The sequence below is a fragment of the Genypterus blacodes genome, unplaced genomic scaffold (assembly GCF_046128005.1).
Source record: "Genypterus blacodes isolate CSIRO-AG114 ecotype Tasmania unplaced genomic scaffold, CSIRO-AGI_Gbla_v1 ptg000039l_1, whole genome shotgun sequence".
Classification (NCBI taxonomy): domain Eukaryota; kingdom Metazoa; phylum Chordata; class Actinopteri; order Ophidiiformes; family Ophidiidae; genus Genypterus; species Genypterus blacodes.
The window spans coordinates 7,724,724-7,743,622 of NW_027466852.1; the positions used below are offsets into that span (position 1 = coordinate 7,724,724).

The 18,899-nt window shown below is 46.2% G+C and overlaps 23 non-coding genes and 5 pseudogenes across 23 annotated transcripts; all 28 read left to right on the forward strand.

Annotated features, from left to right (window-relative positions):
• Nucleotides 1-5,791: 5,791 nt before the first annotated feature.
• LOC142997562 (5S ribosomal RNA) lies at nucleotides 5,792-5,910 on the forward strand. The gene has a single exon (XR_012962282.1). It is a non-coding gene; the product is annotated as a 5S ribosomal RNA (ribosomal RNA).
• A 445-nt stretch (nucleotides 5,911-6,355) lies between these two features.
• Nucleotides 6,356-6,474, forward strand: LOC142998701 (5S ribosomal RNA). The gene has a single exon (XR_012962999.1). It is a non-coding gene; the product is annotated as a 5S ribosomal RNA (ribosomal RNA).
• Nucleotides 6,475-6,719: 245 nt separating this feature from the next.
• LOC142997328 (5S ribosomal RNA) lies at nucleotides 6,720-6,838 on the forward strand. Its single transcript, XR_012962058.1, has one exon. It is a non-coding gene; the product is annotated as a 5S ribosomal RNA (ribosomal RNA).
• Nucleotides 6,839-7,308: 470 nt separating this feature from the next.
• On the forward strand, nucleotides 7,309-7,427 carry LOC142997089 (5S ribosomal RNA). Its single transcript, XR_012961827.1, has one exon. It is a non-coding gene; the product is annotated as a 5S ribosomal RNA (ribosomal RNA).
• A 245-nt stretch (nucleotides 7,428-7,672) lies between these two features.
• LOC142997417 (5S ribosomal RNA) lies at nucleotides 7,673-7,791 on the forward strand. The gene has a single exon (XR_012962143.1). It is a non-coding gene; the product is annotated as a 5S ribosomal RNA (ribosomal RNA).
• A 460-nt stretch (nucleotides 7,792-8,251) lies between these two features.
• LOC142998151 (5S ribosomal RNA) lies at nucleotides 8,252-8,370 on the forward strand (annotated as a pseudogene).
• Nucleotides 8,371-8,611: 241 nt separating this feature from the next.
• Nucleotides 8,612-8,730, forward strand: LOC142998694 (5S ribosomal RNA). Its single transcript, XR_012962992.1, has one exon. It is a non-coding gene; the product is annotated as a 5S ribosomal RNA (ribosomal RNA).
• Nucleotides 8,731-9,175: 445 nt separating this feature from the next.
• On the forward strand, nucleotides 9,176-9,294 carry LOC142997665 (5S ribosomal RNA). The gene has a single exon (XR_012962380.1). It is a non-coding gene; the product is annotated as a 5S ribosomal RNA (ribosomal RNA).
• Nucleotides 9,295-9,539: 245 nt separating this feature from the next.
• LOC142998879 (5S ribosomal RNA) lies at nucleotides 9,540-9,658 on the forward strand. Its single transcript, XR_012963166.1, has one exon. It is a non-coding gene; the product is annotated as a 5S ribosomal RNA (ribosomal RNA).
• Nucleotides 9,659-9,899: 241 nt separating this feature from the next.
• Nucleotides 9,900-10,018, forward strand: LOC142998695 (5S ribosomal RNA). The gene has a single exon (XR_012962993.1). It is a non-coding gene; the product is annotated as a 5S ribosomal RNA (ribosomal RNA).
• Nucleotides 10,019-10,463: 445 nt separating this feature from the next.
• LOC142997666 (5S ribosomal RNA) lies at nucleotides 10,464-10,582 on the forward strand. Its single transcript, XR_012962381.1, has one exon. It is a non-coding gene; the product is annotated as a 5S ribosomal RNA (ribosomal RNA).
• Nucleotides 10,583-10,827: 245 nt separating this feature from the next.
• LOC142998880 (5S ribosomal RNA) lies at nucleotides 10,828-10,946 on the forward strand. Its single transcript, XR_012963167.1, has one exon. It is a non-coding gene; the product is annotated as a 5S ribosomal RNA (ribosomal RNA).
• A 445-nt stretch (nucleotides 10,947-11,391) lies between these two features.
• Nucleotides 11,392-11,510, forward strand: LOC142998829 (5S ribosomal RNA). Its single transcript, XR_012963119.1, has one exon. It is a non-coding gene; the product is annotated as a 5S ribosomal RNA (ribosomal RNA).
• Nucleotides 11,511-11,755: 245 nt separating this feature from the next.
• LOC142997825 (5S ribosomal RNA) lies at nucleotides 11,756-11,874 on the forward strand. Its single transcript, XR_012962533.1, has one exon. It is a non-coding gene; the product is annotated as a 5S ribosomal RNA (ribosomal RNA).
• A 460-nt stretch (nucleotides 11,875-12,334) lies between these two features.
• LOC142998357 (5S ribosomal RNA) lies at nucleotides 12,335-12,443 on the forward strand (annotated as a pseudogene).
• Nucleotides 12,444-12,906: 463 nt separating this feature from the next.
• LOC142997202 (5S ribosomal RNA) lies at nucleotides 12,907-13,025 on the forward strand. The gene has a single exon (XR_012961936.1). It is a non-coding gene; the product is annotated as a 5S ribosomal RNA (ribosomal RNA).
• Nucleotides 13,026-13,470: 445 nt separating this feature from the next.
• LOC142997882 (5S ribosomal RNA) lies at nucleotides 13,471-13,589 on the forward strand. The gene has a single exon (XR_012962588.1). It is a non-coding gene; the product is annotated as a 5S ribosomal RNA (ribosomal RNA).
• A 245-nt stretch (nucleotides 13,590-13,834) lies between these two features.
• LOC142998933 (5S ribosomal RNA) lies at nucleotides 13,835-13,953 on the forward strand. The gene has a single exon (XR_012963218.1). It is a non-coding gene; the product is annotated as a 5S ribosomal RNA (ribosomal RNA).
• A 460-nt stretch (nucleotides 13,954-14,413) lies between these two features.
• Nucleotides 14,414-14,532, forward strand: LOC142997188 (5S ribosomal RNA). Its single transcript, XR_012961923.1, has one exon. It is a non-coding gene; the product is annotated as a 5S ribosomal RNA (ribosomal RNA).
• Nucleotides 14,533-14,777: 245 nt separating this feature from the next.
• LOC142998235 (5S ribosomal RNA) lies at nucleotides 14,778-14,896 on the forward strand (annotated as a pseudogene).
• Nucleotides 14,897-15,350: 454 nt separating this feature from the next.
• LOC142997318 (5S ribosomal RNA) lies at nucleotides 15,351-15,469 on the forward strand. The gene has a single exon (XR_012962049.1). It is a non-coding gene; the product is annotated as a 5S ribosomal RNA (ribosomal RNA).
• Nucleotides 15,470-15,714: 245 nt separating this feature from the next.
• Nucleotides 15,715-15,833, forward strand: LOC142998161 (5S ribosomal RNA; annotated as a pseudogene).
• A 241-nt stretch (nucleotides 15,834-16,074) lies between these two features.
• On the forward strand, nucleotides 16,075-16,193 carry LOC142997210 (5S ribosomal RNA). Its single transcript, XR_012961944.1, has one exon. It is a non-coding gene; the product is annotated as a 5S ribosomal RNA (ribosomal RNA).
• A 460-nt stretch (nucleotides 16,194-16,653) lies between these two features.
• LOC142998881 (5S ribosomal RNA) lies at nucleotides 16,654-16,772 on the forward strand. The gene has a single exon (XR_012963168.1). It is a non-coding gene; the product is annotated as a 5S ribosomal RNA (ribosomal RNA).
• Nucleotides 16,773-17,017: 245 nt separating this feature from the next.
• LOC142997798 (5S ribosomal RNA) lies at nucleotides 17,018-17,136 on the forward strand. Its single transcript, XR_012962506.1, has one exon. It is a non-coding gene; the product is annotated as a 5S ribosomal RNA (ribosomal RNA).
• A 445-nt stretch (nucleotides 17,137-17,581) lies between these two features.
• Nucleotides 17,582-17,700, forward strand: LOC142997105 (5S ribosomal RNA). Its single transcript, XR_012961843.1, has one exon. It is a non-coding gene; the product is annotated as a 5S ribosomal RNA (ribosomal RNA).
• A 245-nt stretch (nucleotides 17,701-17,945) lies between these two features.
• LOC142997831 (5S ribosomal RNA) lies at nucleotides 17,946-18,064 on the forward strand. The gene has a single exon (XR_012962539.1). It is a non-coding gene; the product is annotated as a 5S ribosomal RNA (ribosomal RNA).
• A 448-nt stretch (nucleotides 18,065-18,512) lies between these two features.
• On the forward strand, nucleotides 18,513-18,631 carry LOC142998177 (5S ribosomal RNA; annotated as a pseudogene).
• Nucleotides 18,632-18,899: the final 268 nt, after the last annotated feature.

Here is an 18,899-nt window from a genome sequence, read left to right on the forward strand (position 1 = left end):
GTAACATGTTTCAGAGATGGCTCAGATTCTCAGCGGAAGAAATGGCTGCAGCCAAGAAAGAGAAACGGGAATGCATTGCCTGCTATAATGCAAAAAGAATTCCACAGTTCAAAATACTGCCAGGAAGCACAATAGGAAGCTGCCCATATTTTGACGAGGGTAGGTGTTTCGCTCAGTGTGCAATGCATATGGCAGGGAAAAAGAAGGGATGGAGCAAAAATGATGAAATTTGCCCACACCGACTCCAATATACAGGATATGATGTTACCTCGGTGATTCCCCCAGTAGTTCACAAACCAGATGGATTGATTTTTCCTTTCTGCATAGTAAGAGGGAGAGAACTAGAAAACGTCGCTGATACAAAAACAGAGGCAATGACAGATGCAGCAGGACTAGTACAATGCGGCATGGAAACATGGTATCCGATGATAAAGACAGGGAACACCACAACTACCACCAAGTCATGTACCACCAGGCCAAAAGCCCGCATTCAATGTAAGCAGGTGATACCCAATGGAGGTCGTGTAACTTACGAACAGAACTCCTCCTACATAGCTCAGTACCGCCTGGCAGATTTTGGACAGGGTACAGAGCCACTAGGAGATATCTTTTGGATATGTGAGCACAATGCTACACTATTGTCTAAATTACCACCCAATTGGACAGGTATGTGTGCACCATTAATGTTAACAGGTCAGCTATCTTTAATAACGCAACAAGACACTCAGGACCATCCCAGAAATAGGAGAGATACCGAGAACTCCAATGACAAAACCTATATGGACAACAGTCAGGAGCACGGCTGGGACTGGAAAAGTACTGATGAAGTATACATTAGTTGGGACCAAGTCCCATACGGGATCCCTGAAGAACACACTGCTATAGGTACAGAATGGGTAAAAAGTGGACGAGCAGTAGGATCAGTTCCATTTATAAGACCCATCAACAATGCCCAGTACATAGCACGGAATAGCCGATGGGTGAATTACCTATGGTATAATCAACAGAGATTTATCAACTTCACTATAGTAGGGATAGGTCTGATAAGAGAACAACTGCATGCTACATCCATTATGACCCTACAGAACAGATTTATCCTGGAAGCAAGAATGGCTGCAGACCAAGGCGTTTGTGATATTATCGGAGAAGAATGTTGTACCCTGATCCCGTTACATACAGGACCAAAAGGCAATTTGACGCGGGTCCTGTCAGAAATGAAACGCATGCGACATGAACATGTTAAAAATTCTAATTGGAATACACAGTTGAAAGGCTTCTGGGATTGGCTGGGAAAATTGGGATGGCTGAAATGGCTAAAGACAATTGGAATAGCACTAGGAGGAATAGTGCTGGTAGTACTAGTTGTAATTGGGTGTGTTATACCATTGTTGCGCGTCCTAATCCTCCGCATGATTACAGGAGTAACAGGACAATTTCCAGTAATCCAGATACAGGTAGACGCCGATCAGGTAGAACACATACACATGACAGGGTATGAGCCCACTGATCTGATGACAGGGTATGAGCCCACTGAACTGATGGCAGGGGGTGTGCCCGATGAAAAATGCTACGCTTAAAGTGAATCACCATCCACTCTCCCAAACGGTATGTAGAAAAGTAGATAAAGTAGTAATTAGAAATATAGCAGTGTATAATCATATAAGGTGTACATAGTAATTGTAAATATTTTCATCACAGACGGTGCCCCAAAAAATGGCGGAGGCATTCTATGCCAGCCAGCAGGCACCTCCAGATATGGACCCAGGGCAGAGCCACAGCCCAACTGGACCAAACAACACACCAATATATACAGGAACACAACACCCAGAGATAGATATATATAGTTCACTTAGGCAACCAGGCCAAGACGGAGTGAGTCCGTGGCAGGAGGAGCGACATGATTTTCCCATCCAGGTGCTGGAGAACCCCAGGAGAGTCCAGTTCCGGATGTCCCCACCAGTGACCCCATCACCATCGATGGGACTTCCTCCGAATCCATGGTCATCGCCCATCATGGAACCGGAACAACGCTTCAGGCCAGAGAGCCCTGAGGACCCAGACGATCAAGGCCTCCTACCAAGTACAGGACAACCGAGCAGAGGCATCCCGCTGATACCCACCCAGAATCTACGCACCGCAAGGGTAACGCCCGAGGTCCGACAACATCCTGCCGCACCTCCACCTCCCGACGCCACCCCTCAACTTCCCAACTTCACGCCTCAACTACCGGATTTCACGATTGACGATCTCAGACACATAACTAGGTTTGTGTCACGCCCGCTTAGCCTGCTTACCACTCCAGGCGACCTCCGGGAGGACATTTTGAGTATGAGTAAAGATGTGTTCACCCAGCTGCAAGCAGGCCTGTCTGACCGAGCACGAAGATTATTGTGCGCCACCAGAAGGGCTCTATACGCTCGTCGGAAAAGTCAGCGGGTTAGACAACTAGAAGCTGATAATCTGCGTCTGAGGCAGATCGAACGGCAGAGTCATGTATTACAAGAACAAGCGAACCATCTGCAAGACGAGAATGACCTGATGCAGTATACAGTATCACAACTGCGCCGTGCCAATGCTTTACTGATCCACTTCTGTCAAGGGCGGCTGCGAGGTCAGACAGCAGCTCTCAGTGGACTGGAAGTCAAAATGAGGGGAAACACGATGGGAGGTGTTCCACCACCGGCACGGGAGCAGGGCCAAGATTGGAGACGTGGACGAACATAAAGCCAATGGCAGATCGAGACACTGTACAGGCCGTTTTCGGCAATGACCAATTAGAAGAGGAAGACATGGTAATAGAAGACGATAATATACCCCACGAAGTAATGTACATAAACAGATGGGAGCAATGGAAAATGCTACGTGACCAAAATGTTTTAGCTGGAAGAACTGTAGGAGGATGGGACTATGGTGATTTTTTGACTCCCAAAATCCAGTTCATAAACGAGCATACAGACATTGAATCCCTGGCCCCTGGACCCAAGGTAATTAACACCCTGGTACGTTACCCAGCATCGAGCAAAAACAAAAAGATGTCAGGGCAAGGCACCTGCACGAACTGTTTCAACAGATATTGGAGCAGGGTGACATGCAGTATTGGGATGAAGGGTTTGGAGTGTTAACCGGATATGAGCGAAGGCAGCCTATCACAGCGGTTTATCCACAATTGTTTGTACAGAAGTTGACATACCATGTATTTGTGATATATTACTTGTTTTTGTGGAAACACCTGTATCCAGATCAGAGCAGAAGCCCTTTTACGGTGTACCCAGGGTCTAACGACACCAGATATCTGCTGGCTGCCTACAGCAAGAAAGTTGTGACAAACATTCTGGACGGAGGTCACAGAATCATTTGGTCTGACACAACACACAAAATGCGCCAGTGGCTGCATTTAATATCCCTCAAAGATAAAAGGGTGACAGAGGTCATCCGGCCACATGGCCTCATGCGTCGTCTCTGTGCCAACGGAGAAGGGCTAGCGCCGTACAATGGGGAGTTCATCCGGAGAGCGGTGGAGTTCTATGATGCCGTAGAGGCAGAAAAGGCGGCGGAGTAGATAGAAATACAGTCAGTGGCGGAGATGGAGATGACTGTATGATCAAGATTGTTATAATAATAAGACTTTAAAAGGACTCAGTCCTACTGATAGTCGCCAGAGTTGTTTTACTTTGTTAATCAAAGGCATTATCCTCTTACAGGATGTGTTTAAGCTACAACCCAGGCATGAAAGTAATAGGAGATTGACCTGTGGTGAGGAGGGAGTAGGAACAGGCTGGGAGGAACCCCATATTATGGCTGCCCCAAGGCAGATATATTTTTTGTACTATGTTAAAACAAAAAGAAAATCCTTCTATAAACAAATCCTAAGAGGAAGTGGTCCTCACAAGTCGCGCCGAAAGGATTACTCCTTTCCGAACACCCCACAGAGTCAACTGGTCAACAGTAGATATGGGATGATGCTTTTTGGAATGGGTAAAGCTCCGTATATATATCGTTAGCAGTAGGTCACTAATCATAGAGCGATTGAGCATTTATGTTACCCAGATATATCGTTGTGTTATTTTGTTATATGTTACCCAAATATATCATTGCGGTTACTTATGTTATTTCTGTTTAATTTTTTCATGATATTTCTGGTATATTTTTGTTATGAGAAATGTGTACAACGAATGCTGGTTGGCCACCTGGAGAGGGTTTTACCTTGGCCAGATGTAATGGAAGGATGTTTCCCTCTCCATGTCGCTAGATTCAGCTGGAAGGCCAGACAAGGACGATCACTGCGTAGTCTCACATGGATTTAGTCCAGGAGGATAAGGGATGACAGTCGGTTGTGTTTTGCAGCTGAGTTGTCATCTGCTGCAGTGAACCTCATTGTCAGGAATTAGAAGAATCAGAGGGTGTTTTGATTTCTTTATTATTCGCACGTTTGTTTATGTATTTTAGACTAGTTACTGTCACATTGCATGTATTTTAGACTAATCACTATCACTTTGTATGCTTACAGATGGTACTTCCCATTTATCATTCATTGGGTGGTCCTTTCAGGACCAAATGGGGGAATGTTGAGAATGATGGCTCTGAGCACAGTGCATGCACCTGTTGGGGTAGCACTGTGAAGCTGTAACTACATGTGTTGGTTGTAACTACATGTGTTGGGAGTACCCGGCCTGAATGTCTCATAGATGCCGCTGCACCTGTTGTGTGTAATGAATGGGTGCTGACGGATAGCTCAAGGTTGTGCAGCACAGTGGCGCACATAACACTGAGACTAGCTCAAGGCTGTGTAACACAGTGGACACACATAACACTGCAATGGGAAGACACATAACACTGTAATGGGAAGATTACTAACAAACTCAGCCCCAGACCAACCAATAGGAAGAGTCCCAAGAAAGGCGAATCAGGGCAAGGCGATGCCACTACTGTTTTTAGGGTTTGCAAGACTGCTTTACACGATTAAGATCAGACGAGTAAGCATAATAGTGGCAAGTACCTATAAATTTAGGATAAAGGGGAAGGACCTGGGGCGTGGAAAACCCAGGTCCAGAATAGTATATAAGGAGAAGACAAAGAGACACAAGCCAGAGCAACCCCGGGGTTTTCCTCTCACTTGTTTCATTTGTACCTTGCTGCAAATAAACATTTTACTTGGATCTGAAGACTGGTTTCCTCAACTGCTTTTAGACTATAGCTGAAGACAAGTTTTTTACTAGCCAGAACCTTGAAGACTGATTAGAAGTGAACTATTGACGTACTATTGCCACGTCACATCAGGCCAGGTTAGTACTTGGATGGGAGACCGCCTGGGAATACCCGGTGCCGTAAGCATTTTGGCCCTCTGAGCAGCAGGCCTCACCTGGTCCTCCTCCCTCATGTTTCACTCCCTCTGTCAACACCCAATGTCCCTCAGGAGAATAAAGTTGTATCTTATCTTATCTAATATGAAAGCATACATTCAGAAAATGAGTATTGCACATGGGCATAATATGAGATGATTGAATGCACATGAGGAGTGAAGTACACGAGCAACTGTGTGACGATGATGATGATGATGATGATGATGAAGAGGATGAAAGTGAGCGCCTGAGATGTAAGTGGTCCCTCTGTATGTTCTATGTGATGATTATCAGTTTCATTAGGTAAGACTTCATTATCCAGAAATTAGTGTTTCTGATGATGGCATCATGTAAATTGTGATATACATGAACTTGAGTGTAGTCATGTGTACACGGTGACTTGAACTGGGTCTGTCTCACCTATAAAGAGCCTCTGTGTGGCTGCTGTCCTCGATTACGGCCATACCACTCTGAACACGCCGGATCTCGTCTGATCTCGAAAGCTAAGCAGTGTCGGGCCAGGTTAGTACTTGGATGGGAGACCGCCTGGGAATACCCGGTGCCGTAAGCATTTTGGCCCTCTGAGCAGCAGGCCTCACCTGGTCCTCCTCCCTCACATTTCACTCCCTCTTTGAACACGCAATTTCCCTCGGGAGAATAAAGTTGTATCTTATCTTATCTTATATGAAAGCATGCATTCAGAAAATGAGTATTGCACATGCGCATAATATGAGAAGATTGAATGCACATGAGAAGTGAAGTACACGAGCCAAGGTGTGACGATGATGATGATGAGGATGAAAGTGAGCGTCAGAGATGTAAGTGGTCCCTCTGTATGTTCTATGTGATGATTATCAGTTTCATAAGGTAAGACTTCATTATCCAGAAATGTGTGTTTCTGATAAAGGCATCATGTAAATTGTGATATACATGAACTTGAGTGTAGTCATGTGTACACGGTGACTTGAACTGGGTCTGTCTCACCTATAAAGAGCCTCTGTGTGGCTGCTCTCCTCGTTTACGGCCATACCACTCTGAACACGCCTGATCTCGTCTGATCTCAGAAGCTAAGCAGCGTCGGGCCAGGTTAGTACTTGGATGGGAGACCGCCTGGGAATACCCGGTGCCGTAAGCATTTTGGCCCTCTGAGCAGCAGGCCTCACCTGGTCCTCCTCCCTCATGTTTCACTCTCTCTGTCAACACGCAATTTCCCTCGGGAGAATAAAGTTGTATCTTATCTTATCTGAAATGTTAGTGTTCTTCTGATGAAGGCAACATGTAAATTGTGATATACATGAACTTGAGTGTAGTCATGCGTACACGGTGACTTGAACTGGGTCTGTCTCACCTATAAAGAGCCTCTGTGTGGCTGCTCCCCTCGTTTACGGCCATACCACTCTGAACACGCCTGATCTCGTCTGATCTCGGAAGCTAAGCAGCGTCGGGCCAGGTTAGTACTTGGATGGGAGACCGCCTGGGAATACCCGGTGCCGTAAGAATTTTGGCCCTCTGAGCAGCAGGCCTCACCTGGTCCTCCTCCCTCATGTTTCACTCCCTCTGTCAACACCCAATGTCCCTCAGGAGAATAAAGTTGTATCTTATCTTATCTTATATGAAAGCATACATTCAGAAAATGAGTATTGCACATGGGCATAATATGAGATGATTGAATGCACATGAGGAGTGAAGTACACGAGCCACTGTGTGACGATGATGATGATGATGATGATGATGATGAGGATAAAAGTGAGCGCCAGAGATGTATCCTGTATGTTCTATGTGATGATTATCAGTTTCATTAGGTTCATTAGGTTTCATTAGGTAAGACTTCATTATCCAGAACTGGTGTTTCTGATGAAGGCATCATGTAAATTGTGATATACATGAACTTGAGTGTAGTCATGTGTACAAGGTGACTTGAACTGGGTCTGTCTCACCTATAAAGAGCCTCTGTGTGGATGCTGTCCTCGTTTACGGCCATACCACTCTGAACACGCCCGATCTCGTCTGATCTCGGAAGCTAAGCAGCGTCGGGCCAGGTTAGTACCTGGATGGAAGACCGCCTGGGAATACCCGGTGCCGTAAGCATTTTGGCCGTCTGAGCAGCAGGCCTCACCTGGTCCTCCTCCCTCATGTTTCACTCCCTCTGTGAACACGCAATTTCCCTCGGGAGAACAAAGTTGTATCTTATCTTATCTGAAATGTTAGTGTTCTTCTGATGAAGGCATCATGTAAATTGTGATATACATGAACTTGAGTGTAGTCATGCGTACACGGTGACTTGAACTGGGTCTGTCTCACCTATAAAGAGCCTCTGTGTGGCTCCTCTCCTTGTTTACGGCCAGACCACTCTGAACACGCCCGATCTCGTCTGATCTCGGAAGCTAAGCAGCGTCGGGCCAGGTTAGTACTTTGATGGGAGACTGCCTGGGAATACCCGGTGCCGTAAGCATTTTGGCCGTCTGAGCAGCAGGCCTCACCTGGTCCTCCTCCCTCATGTTTCACTCCCTCTGTCAACACCCAATGTCCCTCAGGAGAATAAAGTTGTATCTTATCTTATCTTATATGAAAGCATACATTCAGAAAATGAGTATTGCACATGGGCATAATATGAGATGATTGAATGCACATGAGGAGTGAAGTACACGAGCCACTGTGTGACGATGATGATGATGATGATGATGATGATGAGGATAAAAGTGAGCGCCAGAGATGTAAGTGGTCCCTCTGTATGTTCTATGTGATGATAATCAGTTTCATTAGGTAAGACTTCATTATCCAGAAATGTGTGTTTCTGATGAAGGCATCATGTAAATTGTGATATACATGAACTTGAGTGTAGTCATGTGTACACGGTGACTTGAACTGGGTCTGTCTCACCTATAAAGAGCCTCTGTGTGGCTTCTCTCCTCGTTTACGTCCATACCACTCTGAACACGCCCGATCTCGTCTGATCTCGGAAGCTAATCAGCGTCGGGCCATCTTAGTACTTGGATGGGAGACCGCCTGGGAATACCCGGTGCCGTAAGCATTTTGGCCCTCTGAGCAGCAGGCCTCACCTGGTCCTCCTCCCTCATGTTTCACTCCCTCTGTCAACATGCAATTTCCCTATGGAGAATAAAGTTGTATCTTATCTTATCTGAAATGTGTGTTTATGATGAAGGCATCATGTAAATTGTGATATACATGAACTTGAGTGTAGTCATGCGTACACGGTGACTTGAACGGGGTCTGTCTCACCTATAAAGAGCCTCTGTGTGGCTGCTGTCCTTGTTTACGGCCATACCACTCTGAACACGCCTGATCTCGTCTGATCTCAGAAGCTAAGCAGCGTCGGGCCAGGTTAGTACTTGGATGGGAGACCACCTGGGAATACCCGGTGCCGTAAGCATTTTGGCCCTCTGAGCAGCAGGCCTCACCTGGTCCTCCTCCCTCATGTTTCACTCCCTCTGTGAACAAGCAATGTCCCTCGGGAGAATAAAGTTGCATCTTATCTTATCTTATATGAAATCATACATTCAGAAAATGAGTATTGCACATGGGCATAATATGAGATGATTGAATGCACATGAGGAGTGAAGTACACGAGCCACTGTGTGACAATGATGATGATGAGGATGAAAGTGAGCGTCAGAGATGTAAGTGGTCCCTCTGTATGTTCTATGTGATGATTATCAGTTTCATTAGGTAAGACTTCATTATCCAGAAATGTGTTTTTCTGATAAAGGCATCATGTAAATTGTGATATACATGAACTTGAGTGTAGTCATGTGTACATGGTGACTTGAACTGGGTCTGTCTCACCTATAAAGAGCCTCTGTGTGGCTGCTCTCCTTGTTTACGGCCATACCACTCTGAACACGCCCGATCTCGTCTGATCTCTAAAGCTAAGCAGAGTCGGGCCAGGTTAGTACTTGGATGGGAGACCGCCTGGGAATACCCGGTGCAGTAAGCATTTTGGCCCTCTGAGCAGCAGGCCTCACCTGGTCCTCCTCCCTCATGTTTCACTCCTTCTGTGAACACGCAATTTCCCTCGGGAGAACAAAGTTGTATCTTATCTTATCTGAAATGTTAGTGTGTTTCTGATGAAGGCATCATGTAAATTGTGATATACATGAACTTGAGTGTAGTCATGTGTACACGGTGACTTGAACTGGGTCTGTCTCACCTATAAAGAGCCTCTGTGTGGCTGCTCTCCTCGTTTACGGCCATACCACTCTGAACACGCCCGATCTCGTCTGATCTCGGAAGCTAATCAGCGTCGGGCCAGGTTAGTACTTGGATGGGAGACCGCCTGGGAATACCCGGTGCCGTAAGCATTTTGGCCCTCTGAGCAGCAGGCCTCACCTGGTCCTCCTCCCTCATGTTTCACTCCCTCTGTCAACACGCAATTTCCCTATGGAGAATAAAGTTGTATCTTATCTTATCTGAAATGTGTGTTTATGATGAAGGCATCATGTAAATTGTGATATACATGAACTTGAGTGTAGTCATGCGTACACGGTGACTTGAACGGGGTCTGTCTCACCTATAAAGAGCCTCTGTGTGGCTGCTGTCCTTGTTTACGGCCATACCACTCTGAACACGCCTGATCTCGTCTGATCTCAGAAGCTAAGCAGCGTCGGGCCAGGTTAGTACTTGGATGGGAGACCACCTGGGAATACCCGGTGCCGTAAGCATTTTGGCCCTCTGAGCAGCAGGCCTCACCTGGTCCTCCTCCCTCATGTTTCACTCCCTCTGTGAACAAGCAATGTCCCTCGGGAGAATAAAGTTGCATCTTATCTTATCTTATATGAAATCATACATTCAGAAAATGAGTATTGCACATGGGCATAATATGAGATGATTGAATGCACATGAGGAGTGAAGTACACGAGCCACTGTGTGACAATGATGATGATGAGGATGAAAGTGAGCGTCAGAGATGTAAGTGGTCCCTCTGTATGTTCTATGTGATGATTATCAGTTTCATTAGGTAAGACTTCATTATCCAGAAATGTGTTTTTCTGATAAAGGCATCATGTAAATTGTGATATACATGAACTTGAGTGTAGTCATGTGTACATGGTGACTTGAACTGGGTCTGTCTCACCTATAAAGAGCCTCTGTGTGGCTGCTCTCCTTGTTTACGGCCATACCACTCTGAACACGCCCGATCTCGTCTGATCTCTAAAGCTAAGCAGAGTCGGGCCAGGTTAGTACTTGGATGGGAGACCGCCTGGGAATACCCGGTGCAGTAAGCATTTTGGCCCTCTGAGCAGCAGGCCTCACCTGGTCCTCCTCCCTCATGTTTCACTCCTTCTGTGAACACGCAATTTCCCTCGGGAGAACAAAGTTGTATCTTATCTTATCTGAAATGTTAGTGTTCTTCTGATGAAGGCATCATGTAAATTGTGATATACATGAACTTGAGTGTAGTCATGTGTACACGGTGACTTGAACTGGGTCTGTCTCACCTATAAAGAGCCTCTGTGTGGCTGCTCTCCTCGTTTACGGCCATACCACTCTGAACACGCCCGATCTCGTCTGATCTCGGAAGCTAATCAGCGTCGGGCCAGGTTAGTACTTGGATGGGAGACCGCCTGGGAATACCCGGTGCCGTAAGCATTTCGGCCCTCTGAGCAGCAGGCCTCACCTGGTCCTCCTCCCTCATGTTTCACTCCCTCTGTCAACACCCAATGTCCCTCAGGAGAATAAAGTTGTATCTTATCTTATCTTATATGAAAGCATACATTCAGAAAATGAGTATTGCACATGGGCATAATATGAGATGATTGAATGCACATGAGGAGTGAAGTACACGAGCCACTGTGTGACAATGACGATGATGAGGATGAAAGTGAGCGTCAGAGATGTAAGTGGTCCCTCTGTATGTTCTATGTGATGATTATCAGTTTCATTAGGTAAGACTTCATTATCCAGAAATGTGTGTTTCTGATAAAGGCATCATGTAAATTGTGATATACATGAACTTGAGTGTAGTCATGTGTACACGGTGACTTGAACTGGGTCTGTCTCAACTATAAAGAGCCTCTCTGTGGCTGCTCTCCTCGTTTACGGCCATACCACTCTGAACACGCCCGATCTCATCTGATCTCGGAAGCTAATCAGCGTGGGGCCAGGTTAGTACTTGGATGGGAGACCGCCTGGGAATACCCGGTGCCGTAAGCATTTTGGCCCTCTGAGCAGCAGGCCTCACCTGGTCCTCCTCCCTCATGTTTCACTCCCTCTGTCAACACGCAATTTCCCTCGGGAGAATAAAGTTGTATCTTATCTTATCTGAAATGTTAGTGTTCTTCTGATGAAGCTAACATGTAAATTGTGATATACATGAACTTGAGTGTAGTCATGCGTACACGGTGACTTGAACTGGGTCTGTCTCACCTATAAAGAGCCTCTGTGTGGCTGCTCTCCATGTTTACGGCCATACCACTCTGAACACGCCTGATCTCGTCTGATCTCGGAAGCTAGGCAGCGTCGGGCCAGGTTAGTACTTGGATGGGAGACCGCCTGGGAATACCCGGTGCCGTAAGAATTTTGGCCCTCTGAGCAGCAGGCCTCACCTGGTCCTCCTCCCTCATGTTTCACTTCCTTTGTCAACACCCAATGTCCCTCAGGAGAATAAAGTTGTATCTTATCTTATCTTATATGAAAGCATACATTCAGAAAATGAGTATTGCACATGGTCATAATATGAGATGATTGAATGCACATGAGGAGTGAAGTACACGAGCCACTGTGTGACGATGATGATGATGATGATGATGATGATGAGGATGAAAGTGAGCGCCAGAGATGTAAGTGGTCCCTCTGTATGTTCTATGTGATGATTATCAGTTTCATTAGGTAAGACTTCATTATCCAGAAATGTGTTTTTCTGATGAAGGCATCATGTAAATTGTGATATACATGAACTGGAGTGTAGTCATGCGTACACGGTGACTTGAACTGGGTCTGTCTCACCTATAAAGAGCCTCTGTGTGGCTGCTCTCCTCGTTTACGGCCATACCACTCTGAACACGCCTGATCTCGGAAGTTTAGCAGCGTCGGGCCAGGTTAGTACTTGGATGGGAGACCGCCTGGGAATACCCGGTGCCGTAAGAATTTTGGCCCTCTGAGCAGCAGGCCTCACCTGGTCCTCCTCCCTCATGTTTCACTTCCTCTGTCAACACCCAATGTCCCTCAGGAGAATAAAGTTGTATCTTATCTTATCTTATATGAAAGCATACATTCAGAAAATGAGTATTGGACATGGGCATAATATGATATGATTGAATGCACATGAGGAGTGAAGTACACGAGCCAGTGTGTGACGATGATGATGATGATGATGATGATGATGTTGAGGATGAAAGTGAGCGCCAGAGATGTAAGTGGTCCCTCTGTATGTTATATGTGATGATTATCAGTTTCATTAGGTAAGACTTCATTATCCAGAAATGTGTGTTTCTGATGAAGGCATCATGTAAATTGTGATATACATGAACTTGAGTGTAGTTATGTGTACACGGTGACTTGAACTGGGTCTGTCTCACCTATAAAGAGCCTCTGAGTGGCTGCTTTCCTCGTTTACGGCCATACCACTCTGAACACGCCCGATCTCGTCTGATCTCGGAAGCTAAGCAGCGTCGGGCCAGGTTAGTACTTGGATGGGAGACCCCCTGGGAATACCCGGTGCAGTAAGCATTTTGGCCCTCTGAGCAGCAGGCCTCACCTGGTCCTCCTCCCTCATGTTTCACTCCCTCTGTCAACACCCAATGTCCCTCAGGAGAATAAAGTTGTATCTTATCTTATCTTATATGAAATCATACATTCAGAAAATGAGTATTGCACATGGGCATAATATGAGATGATTGAATGCACATGAGGAGTGAAGTACACGAGCCACTGTGTGACAATGATGATGATGAGGATGAAAGTGAGCGTCAGAGATGTAAGTGGTCCCTCTGTATGTTCTATGTGATGATTATCAGTTTCATTAGGTAAGACTTCATTATCCAGAAATGTGTGTTTCTGATAAAGGCATCATGTAAATTGTGATATACATGAACTTGAGTGTAGTCATGTGTACACTGTGACTTGAACTGGGTCTGTCTCACCTATAAAGAGCCTCTGTGTGGCTGCTCTCCTCGTTTACGGCCATACCACTCTGAACACGCCCGATCTCGTCTGATCTCGGAAGCTAAGCAGCGTCGGGCCAGGTTAGTACTTGGATGGGAGACCGCCTCGGAATACCCGGTGCAGCAAGCATTTTGGCCCTCTGAGCAGCAGGCCTCACCTGGTCCTCCTCCCTCATGTTTCACTCCCTCTGTGAACACGCAATTTCCCTCGGGAGAACAAAGTTGTATCTTATCTTATCTGCAATGTTAGTGTTCTTCTGATGAAGGCATCATGTAAATTGTGATATACATGAACTTGAGTGTAGTCATGTGTACACGGTGACTTGAACTGGGTCTGTCTCACCTATAAAGAGCCTCTGTGTGGCTCCTCTCCTCGTTTACGGCCAGACCACTCTGAACACGCCCGATCTCGTCTGATCTCGGAAGCTAAGCAGCGTCGGGCCAGGTTAGTACTTGGATGGGAGACCGCCTGGGAATACCCGGTGCCGTAAGCATTTTGGCCGTCTGAGCAGCAGGCCTCACCTGGTCCTCCTCCCTCATGTTTCACTCCCTCTGTCAACACCCAATGTCCCTCAGGAGAATAAAGTTGTATCTTATCTTATCTTATATGAAAGCATACATTCAGAAAATGAGTATTGCACATGGGCATAATATGAGATGATTGAATGCACATGAGGAGTGAAGTACACGAGCCACTGTGTGACGATGATGATGATGATGATGATGATGATGAGGATAAAAGTGAGCGCCAGAGATGTAAGTGGTCCCTCTGTATGTTCTATGTGATGATTATCAGTTTCATTAGGTAAGACTTCATTATCCAGAAATGTGTGTTTCTGATAAAGGCATCATGTAAATTGTGATATACATGAACTTGAGTGTAGTCATGTGTACACGGTGATTTGAACTGGGTCTGTCTCACCTATAAAGAGCCTCTGTGTGGCTGCTCTCCTCGTTTACGGCCATACCACTCTGAACACGCCCGATCTCGTCTGATCTCGGAAGCTAAGCAGCGTCGGGCCAGGTTAGTACTTGGATGGGAGACCGCCTGGGAATACCCGGTGCAGTAAGCATTTTGGCCCTCTGAGCAGCAGGCCTCACCTGGTCCTCCTCCCTCATGTTTCACTCCCTCTGTGAACACGCAATTTCCCTCAGGAGAATAAAGTTGTATCTTATCTTATCTGAAATGTTAGTGTTCTTCTGATGAAGGCATCATGTAAATTGTGATATACATGAACTTGAGTGTAGTCATGCGTACACGGTGACTTGAACTGGGTCTGTCTCACCTATAAAGAGCCTCTGTGGGGCTCCTCTCCTCGTTTACGGCCAGACCACTCTGAACATGCCCGATCTCGTCTGATCTCGGAAGCTAAGCAGCTTCGGGCCAGGTTAGTACTTGGATGGGAGACTGCCTGGGAATACCCGGTGCAGTAATCATTTTGGCCCTCTGAGCAGCAGGCCTCACCTGGTCCTCCTCCCTCATGTTTCACTCCCTCTGTCAACACCCAATGTCCCTCAGGAGAATAAAGTTGTATCTTATCTTATCTTATATGAAAGCATTCATTCAGAAAATGAGTATTGCACATGGGCATAATATGAGATGATTGAATGCACATGAGGAGTGAAGTACACGAGCCACTGTGTGACGATGATGATGATGATGATGATGAGGATAAAAGTGAGCGCCAGAGATGTAAGTGGTCCCTCTGTATGTTCTATGTGATGATTATCAGTTTCATTAGGTAAGACTTCATTATCCAGAAATGTGTGTTTCTGATAAAGGCATCATGTAAATTGTGATATACATGAACTTGAGTGTAGTCATGTGTACACGGTGACTTGAACTGGGTCTGTCTCACCTATAAAGAGCCTCTGTGTGGCTGCTCTCCTCGTTTACGGCCATACCACCCTGAACATGCCCGATCTCGTCTGATCTCGGAAGCTAATCAGCGTCGGGCCAGGTTAGTACTTGGATGGGAGACCGCCTGGGAATACCCGGTGCCGTAAGCATTTTGGCCCTCTGAGCAGCAGGCCTCACCTGGTCCTCCTCCCTCATGTTTCACTCCCTCTGTCAACACGCAATTTCCCTCGGGAGAATAAAGTTGTATCTTATCTTATCTGAAATGTTAGTGTTCTTCTGATGAAGGCATCATGTAAATTGTGATATACATGAAGTTGAGTGTAGTCATGTGTACACGGTGACTTGAACTGGGTCTGTCTCACCTATAAAGAGCCACTGTGTGGCTGCTCTCCTCGTGTACGGCCATACCACTCTGAATACGCCTGATCTCGTCTGATCTCGGAAGCTAAGCAGCATAGGGCCAGGTTAGTACTTGGATGGGAGACTGCCTGGGAATACCCGGTGCAGTAAGCATTTTGGCCCTCTGAGCAGCAGGCCTCACCTGGTCCTCCTCCCTCATGTTTCACTCCCTCTGTGAACACGCAATTTCCCTCAGGAGAATAAAGTTGTATCTTATCTTATCTGAAATGTGTGTTTATGATGAAGGCATCATGTAAATTGTGATATACATGAACTTGAGCGTAGTTATGTGTACACGGTGACTTGAACTGGGTCTGTCTTACCTATAAAGAGCCTCTGAGTGGCTGCTTTCCTCGTTTACGGCCATACCACTCTGAACACTCCCGATCTCGTCTGATCTCGGAAGCTAAGCAGCGTCGGGCCAGGTTAGTACTTGGATGGGAGACCGCCTGGGAATACCCGGTGCAGTAAGCATTTTGGCCCTCTGAGCAGCAGGCCTCACCTGGTCCTCCTCCCTCATGTTTCACTCCCTCTGTCAACACCCAATGTCCCTCAGGAGAATAAAGTTGTATGTTATCTTATCTTATATGAAATCATACATTCAGAAAATGAGTATTGCACATGGGCATAATATGAGATGATTGAATGCACATGAGGAGTGAAGTACACGAGCCACTGTGTGACGATGATGATGATGATGATGATGATGATGAGGATGAAAGTGAGCGCCAGAGATGTAAGTGGTCCCTCTGTATGTTCTATGTGATGATTATCAGTTTCATTAGGTAAGACTTCATTATCCAGAAATGTGTGTTTCTGATAAAGGCATCATGTAAATTGTGATATACATGAACTTGAGTGTAGTCATGTGTACACGGTGACTTGAACTGGGTCTGTCTCACCTATAAAGAGCCTCTGTGTGGCTGCTCTCCTCGTTTACGGCCATACCACTCTGAACACGCCCGATCTCGTCTGATCTCGGAAGCTAATCAGCGTCGGGCCAGGTTAGTACTTGGATGGGAGACCGCCTGGGAATACCCGGTGCCGTAAGCATTTTGGCCCTCTGAGCAGCAGGCCTCACCTGGTCCTCCTCCCTCATGTTTCACTCCCTCTGTCAACACGCAATTTCCCTCGGGAGAATAAAGTTGTATCTTATCTTATCTGAAATGTTAGTGTTCTTCTGATGAAGGCATCATGTAAATTGTGATATACATGAACTTGAGTGTAATCATGTGTACAAAGTGACTTTAACTGGGTCTGTCTCACCTATAAAGAGCCTCTGTGTGGCTGCTCTCCTCGTTTACGGCCATACCACTCTGAACACGCCCGATCTCGTCTGATCTCGGAAGCTAAGCAGCGTCGGGCCAGGTTAGTACTTGGATTGGAGACCGCCTGGGAATACCCGGTGCAGTAAGCATTTTGGCCCTCTGAGCAGCAGGCCTCACCTGGTCCTCCTCCCTTATGTTTCACTCCCTCTGTCAACACCCAATGTCCCTCAGGAGAATAAAGTTGTATCTTATCTTATCTTATATGAAATCATACATTCAGAAAATGAGTATTGCACATGGGCATAATATGAGATGATTGAATGCACATGAGGAGTGAAGTACACGAGCCACTGTGTGACAATGATGATGATGAGGATGAAAGTGAGCGTCAGAGATGTAAGTGGTCCCTCTGTATGTTCTATGTGATGATTATCAGTTTCATTAGGTAAGACTTCATTATCCAGAAATGTGTGTTTCTGGTGAAGGCATCATGTAAATTGTGATATACATGAACTTGAGTGTAGTCATGTGTACACGGTGACTTGAACTGGGTCTGTCTCACCTATAAAGAGCCTCTGTGTGGCTGCTCTACTCGTTTACGGCCATACCACTCTGAACACGCCCGATCTCGTCTGATCTCGGAAGCTAATCAGCGTCGGGCCAGGTTAGTACTTGGATGGGAGACCGCCTGGGAATACCCGGTGCTGTAAGCATTTTGGCCCTCTGAGCAGCAGGCCTCACCTGGTCCTCCTCCCTCATGTTTCACGCCCTCTGTCAACACGCAATTTCCCTCGGGAGAATAAAGTGGTATCTTATCTTATCTGAAATGTTAGTGTTCTTCTAATGAAGGCATCATGTAAATTGTGATATACATGAACTTGAGTGTAGTCATGTGTACACGGTGACTTGAACTGGGTCTGTCTCACCTATAAAGAGCCTCTGCGTGGCTGCTCTCCTCGTTTACGGCCATACCACTCTGAACACGCTCGATCTCTTCTGATCTCAGAAGCTAAGCAGCGTCGGGCCAGGTTAGTACTTGGATGGGAGACCGCCTGGGAATACCCGGTGCCGTTAGCATTTTGGCCCTCTGAGCAGCAGGCCTCACCTGGTCCTCCTTCCTCATGTTTCACTCCCTCTGTAAACACGCAATTTCCCTCGGGAGAATAAAGTTGTATCTTATCTTATCTTATATGAAAGCATACATTCAGAAAATGAGTATTGCACATGGTCATAATACGAGAAGATTGAATGCACATGAGAAGTGAAGTACACAAGCCACTGTGTGACGATGATGATGATGATGATGTTAAAAGTGAGCGTCAGAGATGTTAGTGGTCCCTCTGTATGTTCTGTGTGATGATTATCAGTTTCATTAGGTAAGACCTCATTATCCAGAAATGTGTTCTTCTGATGAAGGCATCATGTAAATTGTGATATACATGAACTTGAGTGTAGTCATGTGTACACGGTGACTTGAACTGGGTCTGTCTCACCTATAAAGAGCCTCTGTGTGGCTGCTCTCCTCGTTCACGGCCATACCACTCTGAACACGCCCGATCTCGTCTGATCTCGGAAGCTAATCAGCGTGGGGCCAGGTTAGTACTTGAATTGGAGACCGCCTGGGAATACCCGGTGTCGTAAGCATTTTGGCCCTCTGAGCAGCAGGCGTCACCTGGTCCTCCTTCCTCATGTTTCACTCCCTCTGTAAACACGCAATTTCCCTCGGGAGAAAAAAGTTGTATCTTATCTTATCTTATATGAAAGCATTCATTCAGAAAATGAGTATTGCACATGGTCATAATACGAGAAGATTGAATGCACATGAGAAGTGAAGAACACGAGCCACTGTGTGACAATGATGATGATGATGATGATGATGATGATGAAAGTGAGCGTCAGAGATGTTAGTGGT